Source organism: Dysidea avara, chromosome 2 (genome assembly GCF_963678975.1).
Source record: "Dysidea avara chromosome 2, odDysAvar1.4, whole genome shotgun sequence".
Lineage (NCBI taxonomy): Eukaryota > Metazoa > Porifera > Demospongiae > Dictyoceratida > Dysideidae > Dysidea > Dysidea avara.
The window spans coordinates 13,642,996-13,653,482 of record NC_089273.1 but is presented as its reverse complement, the minus strand read 5'-3'; the positions used below and the strand labels follow the sequence as shown (position 1 = coordinate 13,653,482).

General features: G+C 37.3%; 1 protein-coding gene and 1 long non-coding RNA gene across 4 annotated transcripts in view; one reads left to right on the top strand and one right to left on the bottom strand.

Annotated features, from left to right (window-relative positions):
* Window positions 1-10,487, top strand: part of LOC136246656 (uncharacterized) — a 275,289-nt gene that overhangs the window by 177,216 nt on the left and 87,586 nt on the right. The window lies entirely within an intron of this gene.
* Window positions 374-1,314, bottom strand: LOC136243343 (uncharacterized). The gene is made up of 3 exons (XR_010694857.1): window positions 821-1,314; window positions 558-647; window positions 374-508 (listed from the first exon to the last, which is right to left on the bottom strand). It is a non-coding gene; the product is annotated as an uncharacterized lncRNA (long non-coding RNA).

Genomic DNA, 10,487 nt, shown 5'->3' with positions numbered 1-10,487 from the left:
CTGTTTTTATAGCGTATTTTGTTATATTACTTGGTTACCACAAAAGTAGTATTGTTATGTAACGCGTTACTCCCAACACTGTTGGCCATTAATTAGCTGGTCTTAAAGGTTGTAAATTGCTCCATCTTTCCTGAAAATCCAAACATGTAGCTGCATAGGCTGGTGAGTAACAAAGCTTTAAATTATTAAAATACGTTTTTCTCTGAATCAACAATACGCCCAAAAGAGTGATTTTCCAAAATCCGGTCACATATGTAGTTAGATCTGTTGGGTCCAAATTGTTATCTTAATTGTGGATTTTTTTTCTTTTGTATCCTGAATTCGGGGAGTTTGTTTAGAGAGGTTTTATATATCATGTGTCTTGATCATGTCTGGATAATACTAAAATTTGATTAAAAATATAATTGTACATTGTAAATCATGTTACGCATAGCACTTTATGATAAAACATTGTTGATTTGGTTCCACTTGGGGGTACTTAGAGATAATAAGTCACTCTCTAGGGTTCCTATGGATACAAATACATGAAAATAGTAAGAAGAAAATATCCTGACCACCTGGCAGACTTCTGTAAGCATTCAAGCATTAATTGGATGGCTGCAAGTTCAAGGCTGTCCAAGTCCAGTCATGGATTTTTCTTCTTTCTCCTACTTTTCAAACATACTTAATGAAGTTAATATAAACATCTTTAGTGGGACCAAGTGTCCCACAGGCCTTGATAAGGTCTTCTGTACAGGCTCTGCCTTTACCAAGTACTTTAATCATCATAATCATAATAATCATACTGTAGTATGTAAGCTAAACAGAAATATTCACTTACATTCAAGATGTACTGGTAATGAAAGCCAGTTGCGGTGAATTTTCCAGTTCAGTACGTTTTCCACTTCAATGTGTGCATATGACATGTGAATATCTAAAATCTCACTTCAAAAAGTAGATATCAATAGCTATATAGTATATTGAAATGATAATACTATATAGCATGCACAAATTTGATGCTTCCTCTGTATATACGTACCGCTGTGCATCAGGGATTATGAATCATAAACCAAACCCACTACTTTAAATAACACTTATACATACACTGTATGTGTATTAAAGGAGATGATTTGTTTGTATTCATGCTTTTCAAACGCATCAACAACTGAATGGATGTATTCAACTTTCACTTTGCCTAATGCCTTTCATCACAACTTTCTATTTCAATGGCACATAAAAAGAACACCATCGTCTGAATGCTGTGAATAAGACATTCCCATTTAAACAAACACATTACTAATGAAAATTGAAAAGATATCATATCGTGTGTAAGTCAACAACATGTGAATTCAGTTATACATTTTGACACTATATATCAGTACCGATGGCATGGTGGGTTTCAACTAATGGAAAGATTGCTTGCATTATATGCAAACCCTATCAGATTTTTCCATGTGATTGTGACAATCACATATCTTTAACTCATACTATTATCATAAAAATATAGGGATAGTTTTCATGCGCACATCCCATCCATTATAATAATTGATATGAACTAATGTGACTTACAACAACTAGAATCTGAGACTATCACTACTGGACAATAATCTAAGCTGTTACCATGAATTTCCCATGATCCTGTGAAATACCCATGAAAGTTTTAGTTGATATGTTGAAATACTCATGAAATGCTGGGGTATATAAAAATTTTTCATGGGTTGTACATACATACCAACCCATGTAAACTTACTCATTCATGGGTTTTTCATTGGTACATTATTTTGCTCCATGCATTTCATAGGTACATAAATTATTTCATTACCCATGAAAAATACCAACTGCAATTTTCATGGGCATTTCAAGGTGATCATGGGAATTCCATGGTAACAGCATGGATACATTTTCCAGTAGTGTATTATCTATTGCATTATGGTATTAATAAATCAAGTATATAAACAATTTCATAATTGTGGATGATATTGTGCAATTTGAAGCTGAAACATCAATGGTCTGATAAAGCAACAAACTAATACAATTTCTTGAATATGATGACATAAATTTGATAATGCTCACTTTTATTTGCAACAAACAACATTATTCGTACAGCTATATAGCTTGCAGTATAGCAAATAACAGATGCTACAAAGTATTGTAATGTACAAATAATTATAATTGCCAATTGGCCATTAGAATCTATAAACCTAGCGGATTGTGTTTATTTGTAGTGTCAAGTATATTACATAATATAACGGGAAGTCAAATGATCAGGAATTAACAGTCAGTAGTCAACTTACTAAAAGCAAAGTGAAAGATGACCAACAATTAACCTGCTTCCCAATTTACCCAAGATTTACGTCCAATTTTGGAAAACCATCCTTAAGCACATTGGTTAATTTTCTGTTTTATAACTAAAAATTAGTCACTGGGTGTTAATTTAACTCGTCTTAACGTGAAATTTTTAAGCATTCCAGATATATGGGCCATATTGCATTATGTTCCCACATACTTCAATCTTCCAGAACCAAAGCCAGTAAATCATGCATGGAAACATAGACATTAGCTACTGTAGGTTCCTGATATTAAAAGTTATAACAGTTCGAACTGTAGATATGTAGCGTGTATCCTTGTGCTATGTTTACATAATAATTTACTTCAAAACATAATAAAAAATTGTTCAGTCCTGAAGTGTTCAAAATCGAAGAAGAAAAATGAACTATGGAAAAAGTAAAGCCAATTAATTGCTTAATATCTACTGAAAAGTTCAAAGTAATAGCATCATGGCACACAATGTTATCAGTAATCAAAGTTTTTTAAAAATGTAGGAAAATTTTATGCGCCTATATGCCCTATTTTTGCAGACCCGGTCACATTTTGGAAGTCCAAATATCATATGTTACATCAACAAAATAGCCATAGTCCAGTGGTAGACTTCCAGTCTTGTGGACCAGTATTAATAAACAAAACTGCGTGAATGATGTAATGTGTAGTACACTCAATAGTAAAGAAAAGAGTGAGAATCACTGTGAGCCATTGAAACAGTGATGTGAGGGAGTGTCCTTACCCTTGTATTACAAAAAAAGCACTTATTCACAAAAAGGGTGCATGGAATCTTGTTTCAAATATCAGCCAGTTCTATTTTTTGCAGGTTAATGGAATCCATCATTAAAGATCACACATTGAATCACTTATCTACAAACAACTTGGTCTGCCTTCACCAATTTGGATTTATACCAGAAGATCTTGTACTACCCATGTTATGGACTACTTCACAAACCAGGTCTAGATTTAACATTTCGCATTAACTGTATTAATTTTCATAATCCTTTCTAAGACAATGCATGAGACTTCTTAGACTCTATTTAGGCTGTTTTGGGTGGGTAATAAATCTCATATACTCCACCTTGTTTTCTAATATACTCCACGCCTTTAAGCACAATATGACGTATGCTCAAAATCGGATTTGTCCAATCGCTATGCGTTGTTCACGTGCAGTGATTTAACGAGCGCGGTTATTTAGTCACGTGAGGACGCATAGTTGCCATGGCGCTAGTATTATCGTAAGAAAACCAGCCGCTTTTGCCGAGCCTACAGCAGAAACAGCCATGGATGAGGTAAGTAATCTGAGTATAATGTGAAAGAGTCTAAAACAGTTATACGGGCACAATGTGGAGTCTATGAAATTTATAAACCCTCAGGTCCTTAGTAGCGCCCTCGCTTCACTCGTGCGCTACAGCCCGGGCCTTCCGGTTTATAAATTTCATAGACTCCACATTGTGCCCGTATAACTATTATTTAGTTCACTTTAATAGATCATGGTATCATGCAAATACAGGTATGTTATTTCGGTGCTGAGGTAGGTTCTATTGTGCAACAGGACGTAGTCTGTTGTGCAACAAGGTGTAGTTTGAGCCCACATACCCAATTTTTGCAGATCACATCCCAAATGCTTTTGACTCAGTACCACATCAGCAATACTATCCTCATTTGGAATTCATATGGTAAATAGTGAGGTTGGTTAACTGAAAAATTCATAACAATTTTGCATTTAGTGATAAAAGCACCAAATTTGGCACACATGGCAAGAATTACATTACAAACAATTTTGGATATTGGGCCATTGCAGACCACACCCCTTTTGATGGGTACCGCCCCTTTTCCACACCAACAAATAATTCAGTATTAACTGACTCAACGAACAAGGAATATAACCGAATGAAATAAATCTTTCTACCATATAGTGTAGGATTGCAATATATACATGTAATTTACCTATTTTGGTATCAAGACTCACGGTAGTGAGTCGCGCGGCCAAGAAACTACAAAGCGCACGCCCAATTAAAAGACGCGCGGCCACTACTGTGAGTTATTTACGTGTAGGGCCGGTTTCGCAATATTAGTCCTAAATTACGCTACATCTCTCAATAGATTTGTATTGCGTTACGTGATAAAAAATCTTTAGGAGTCGTTATCATCACAGGGGCGTAGCCAGGGGGGGTTCAAAGGGTTCGGACTAACCCCTTTTCAGAGTTAAGTTTTTTAAATCGTGATACTGGTTAACTAGAACTGAATTAACTTACACAAATCCACTGAAATGGGTAGCTACGGGTCTTCAGGCAGAGGAATTCAAGTACCTCTACTCGCTATTGCGAATGAATTTATAAGAATACACGTGTACACGTGTACACGTGTACGCGGCCCAAGACCCCCGCTGTGGAGATTCTATACTTAGGGCAGAACCCCCCTTTTGGAAATCCTGCCTACGCCCCTGCATCATCATCATCATCATCATCATAGTTTTCTTGCGACCTCGCTAAAATAAAAAAGTAACCATCGCAAATAAAAAATAGGCGTATTTCACTTTATTTCTCTACCTTATGTTACAACTACTGTCACGTTATACCAGTCAACCAGTCAACATAGCCGTGTTTGTATAGTCCATCTAGCACTGACATTATCCAATCCTGGTTTGCCTATACGCGTATTTTCTTCAATCAACCTCTAATCCCTACAATAACTTTTAAAGACATGACGTGGACACAAACTCTAATGCCTGATAAACAAATTGTGACAGCGTGCTGAACCGTAAGTTCCCTAGGGATGGCGTTTTAAGCAGAAATCTTTTAAATTCCATTTAGTACCACACCCCATGCGAGCGTTTATAAATCGCCAAGCGAAGGTGCTTTAAGCATACTCTTCAATTCTCTATTTACATGTAATTTTTAATAGATTAACCACAAAGGCCGATAAGGTGAATACAAAAGGTAACAAGCCTTTAGGGGTTACCACCTCTATGTACTGTGTACCATGTAGCTTGTGTTGTGGCTTTCATTAAGTATTATGCACACACAAATGGTGCAACAAAATTTTGTAATGGATTGCTCGAATGTGGTTCGTGGTGTTGTGGCTCGAATGTGGTTCGTGGTTTGCCAGTGACCATGTATGAGTTGGGGTTGATCCACACAACTTAAACAATATTCAAATTTCATGATGGCCATGATAATTTCTTGCCATATGGTAAACATACAACAATGTGTAACAACGTTAATTAACATCACATCAAGACTTGACTAAACATAGTTCCAACAATAGTGATGATTTCTTGTATGTCAGCATGACGATACTGAGACCTGTAAAAGAATAAGCAGGCACTGAAGTTAACCTTAAATTAAACACTCATGCAACTGACCTGGAACATCGGTCGCAACACCAAAAACACTTGTTTCGATATCTGATGACACAATCCAGCAGGCACTGAATTAAAAGAGAATGTACAAAAAATCAATATGCCGGGCTGTGTCAATAATAGCATGGATAATCAAAATGAACAAAAATTATATCCCAGGCTAAGTGAATGAATAACATAACTGTTGGGTAAGCATGTTAAACCAGAACATTAGGACATTAGTCAAACCAGAACATTAGGACATTAGTCAAACCAGAACATTAGGACATTAGTCAAACCAGAACATTAGGACATTAGTCAAACCAGAACATTAGGACATTAGTCAAACAAAAGTACGCTATCACAACTTGGTCATAATACAATGTTTGTACCACTGGACTTCACACTGGTTGCCCAAAAATTGTGCCATTCCGGGACAACAGCATAATATTATGAAACAAATAGTTACTACAACACAGAAGGCTTACTGTTGCACTGTCTACACTGATATACCATAATTTAAAAACATAACAGGTGGGCATTAAATACAATACACTTAATATCTGGGTACTAGGAAAAAATCACTAATATCACAACATGTAAACTGACCTGGAAATTAACACCCTTGATGCCACTACAGTCTACACTGGATACTTGTTCGAACCCATCAACACTATGCCTGATACATCTGAGTAGACTGACCTGCAAAATTCACATCACTAGTATACAGTGATAATTGATAACTGCAAAAAAAACAATTGCAATAATACAATTCCTCTGAATGCCAACTGACCTGAAATTCATGACACCTGTATCTTTGTTCCTGCATGGTCTCAACTTACATATGTACCATGATCACATTCAACTGCTAGTGGATAAACCAGTATGACCAGATGGCCTGCAAAAACCAACAAGCAGGTGTTAAATACAATACACATACCTAAAGCCTGGAATATGAAAAATACTATATAAGCATTATTCCACACTGATATAGTAATAGATTATAGGATGTTGTGGAACTTGCCTAAACGTGTAAACTTGAACATGAGGACAACTGCATAATCTGGACACTTGGAATTGTCCAATACCTGATGAACCGCAAGTAGGTACTAATGACATTCACTTCAACATTTTATCCCAGCTGGGTGAATCTCTTGTAACTGAGTAAAAAGGTGTTTATTTTCCACCTGCAACCAAAGTTCTACATTTCTGTGGTTGGGTGTACATAAACTGACCTGGAAAATCAGTATGCCATAGCGGTATGGAAGTGGTTCCTTTCCTTCTGTTGTGACATTACTTACAGCTGACTGGTAAATGATCATCGATGTCCCCATGGACCCCAACAATGAGTATACCAATAACTTCACAAGTTGGAATGAATTTCCTTTCAACATGTGGTGGAATGAATTTCCTTTCAACATCTGGTGGACAGGTCCAAAAACCTTATCGCACAAACACGGTGAATCAGTGTGTGGCGATGTGACATGTTGCACAAACTTCACTCCTCGTTTCGTTAGCATTCAAGACCGGCATATATCATAGAGTCCTTCAGTATTCTTGATTCTTACTTTTTCAAGCGTTGCTCAAGCGATGTAGTTTCTCACGAGGGGCTAGAGTTTCTCAGTAAAGTCGAGCCGATTAAAGTACGCCTCACCATCCAGTTACATTCTTAAACCATTCAATTTAAAACCACGTATCATGAGAATCCGCTTAAGGTAATTAGGGACTTTCCACGAGATTTCCCCTAAATAGATCACGTGTTAGTTGTCAATCTGGTGGATTCTGGTGGTATGCATGGTTCAACAATGCGGTAAGTGTAGTATAAGCTGTCAATGAATAATTGTTTGTGCACTGCTAAACTAAGTTATTTTTGTGTGATAAGCATGCTTGAGGAAGGGTCTGGGGGACGAGACTAATGTTTTGACAGCAGTTGATGGACAGCAGTTGATGATGGCCAGGCAAAGAACTGTGAGAAGAACTACTATGATAGTATGATAGTAGGGAAAAATTCCCACCCCTATAGCTCTGCCTAGGCATTAACTAGGCATTATCTACAGCTACTGTATTATGTTGCTGATATGTACATTCAGGCCAAGAATAAAGGTGAAAGTGGTAGTAAGGCTCAATCCTATTATTCTGCAGAACAGGCAAGGGAGTCTGGGACTCTGGGGACATGTTCCCTCAGGAAAGTACAAGTACTACAACTTTTTTGTTTTAATTGCTTCATCAAGTATAAAAATTTCAGTCAAAAGGTGATGATCGAGCTCTGGTCTTATGCACTGGTTGGAGTGGTTGTATCGATACTGCACTGTGACATCCTTGAGGGGTTAGTGCTGGCATTGTCCATGGCAATACTATTCCATCTCCCCGAGTCTTGATGATTGAGTCCTCCATTCCTTTCTCTGCTGCTCCAATCCTGAAGTTGTGACCACAGTCAAAAGGTGACGATCGAGGCTCTGGTCTTGCATCTATACTGTACTGCAACACCCTTGAGGGGTTAGTACCGGCATTGTCCATCGCAATACTGTTCCATCTCCCATATACAAGTCTTGATGGTTGAGTCCTCTATTCCTTTCTCTGCTGCTCTAATCCTGAAGTTGTGACCAAAATATTAAAAAATGGTTATAACATGATAAATGATTATGATGATAACAATTACAAATGTATTTATAGCTGTGTAGCAACTGTGAACTAATTAGGCACTTGCAAGTTTAATTAGGTGTCTGAAGCATTTAACATGCACAGATATGAGGTATATTCATCACGTGCAGGCAGTAAAGAACTAATTCAAAAATTTAACACTGAACCTTTATAATTCAGCTGTGTTCTATATTCACTCTTGCTGCATCGTAAAGTAATTTCTTTTAACTCTAATTGGCTGGTAATTTGGCCGCCTTTTTTAATAGTCAGTATAATAGAGCAAAAAAAGGCGGCCAAATTACCAGCCAATTAGAGTTAAAAGAAATTACTTTACGATGCAGTAAGAGTGAATATAGAACACAGCTGAATTATAAAGGTTCAGTGTTAAATTTTTGAATTAGTTGTATATGACCATTCATTCTTGGCCGCTTCAGATATCAGCCATTTCAGTTGCCAGTTACTTTCATGTATACACCTGTTTTATAGCCAAGGTGTTCTTGCATGGATTAAACTTTAGTAATTGTATTCTTGGCCGCTTCAGATATCAGCTCTTTAAGTTACCAGTTACTTTTCACTTCAGCTAAGCTGATTTTTCTTTTTCTTTTTTACATTGGGTTTCAGGTACTTGTAGTTTCTTGGGCACGCCTTTTTTACAGCGAAGGTGTTTTTGGGGTGGATAGTATATACATTGGGAAACACTCTGTGTGTAGTTTTTTTTTTTTTTTACCAAGGACACTATGAGCAACAACATTTTAGAAGTTAAATTTTACCATCAATATATTATTGTTTTTATCATTATTTGTTGTAAACTCATATTTTATGCAATTATGTAAATGTACTCATTAACTTTTATCCATTCATGAAGTGTTAAAGGATTTATACTGAATCTCAGTTCTATTCAATCATAGTTGATATCCATTCTGTAGTATCTACTGTACATACAGTCAGGGTGAACTTTGCAGTTTACATAATAAGTTAATGTACTCTACAGTCAATGGATATTTAGCTAGTGTAGCTACAAAAATCTAACTTGTACAAACTTGGCATAAAATGTTATCTCCATAATGTAGTTTACAAAAATCAAACTGTGTATAAACTTGGCATAAAATGCTAACTTCAGATTTCAAGTTTGTGAGCACTCTCCTTCACATGAACACAATGCTGTGTATTCAAGAGCAGCCTTCTTGCACTCACAGTTCTTCACACAACCCTTCTTACACTTGCATGATAACAGCTCAGAGCAAACTTGGGAAGCTTCAGGAAGAGTAGTCCAGCATGGTTCATACAAGCCCACTTCTGTCCTTATCTAGCCCCAATTAGTGGGAGAAGGTAATCGAGGAACTGCTACCAGTGACTGTCCCCATACATAGACTCCCTGATATGTAGCTCTTCTCATATGCTGTTCTAAAGCAGCTTTGGTTGGTGGGGTCTGCTGCACTGAGTTCTCTTAGCAAAAAGTTCTCGTTTGGCTTTGTCAACATCTACACATTTGCTGGTCCTTTCATACAGCAGGATGACAAACCTCTGAATAATGTGGAGAACATCTTCTGTTAGTGTATGAGATAATGTTAACAGTGCATGTGTGAGCTCTGGCAGTGCATTCCAGATGCTCCATGCTTTCTCTTTACCATGTCCAACAAAGCTAGATACAGTATCACATCCTGTCAGTGCATGAAACATTGGGAGTGCTTGCGCTTTCTCTGGTCCAAAGGCATTTGCAATTCCATGGGCTGACAAGTATCGAAACTGCTTACCAGTTCCAAATGCTAACCAGAGCTCACATTGCGAACCTACCACTTGGGCTACATAAACAGCTAGTATCACAACATCCGTGTCTACTGTCCAAATGGGAATTTTGTGATGACCATGGTGTGCTGCATGGTTTGCATGCAACAACATGCGAGTGTCAGCCTCTTCATGACTGCAAGGGGAAAGTGAGTCAAGGTCTTGCAGTGGAGGCTTACTTAAATCTAGTTGTCCATCAGTAACAACAAGTTGTTTTTCCTTGACACTAAATGAATCCAATAGAGCATTAGACAGAAATTTGAGCAGGTCGGTTTTGTTACTATCCACACGCAAAAAGTCCATCTAATTGCTTGGAAGCAGTGCCCCAGCAACTACACGCCTCCGCATCCCTTTTCCACGTTTTGCTCTGGTATTACCTTTCAGTGTATCTTTCATGTATTTATCCCAAACAAGATCAACA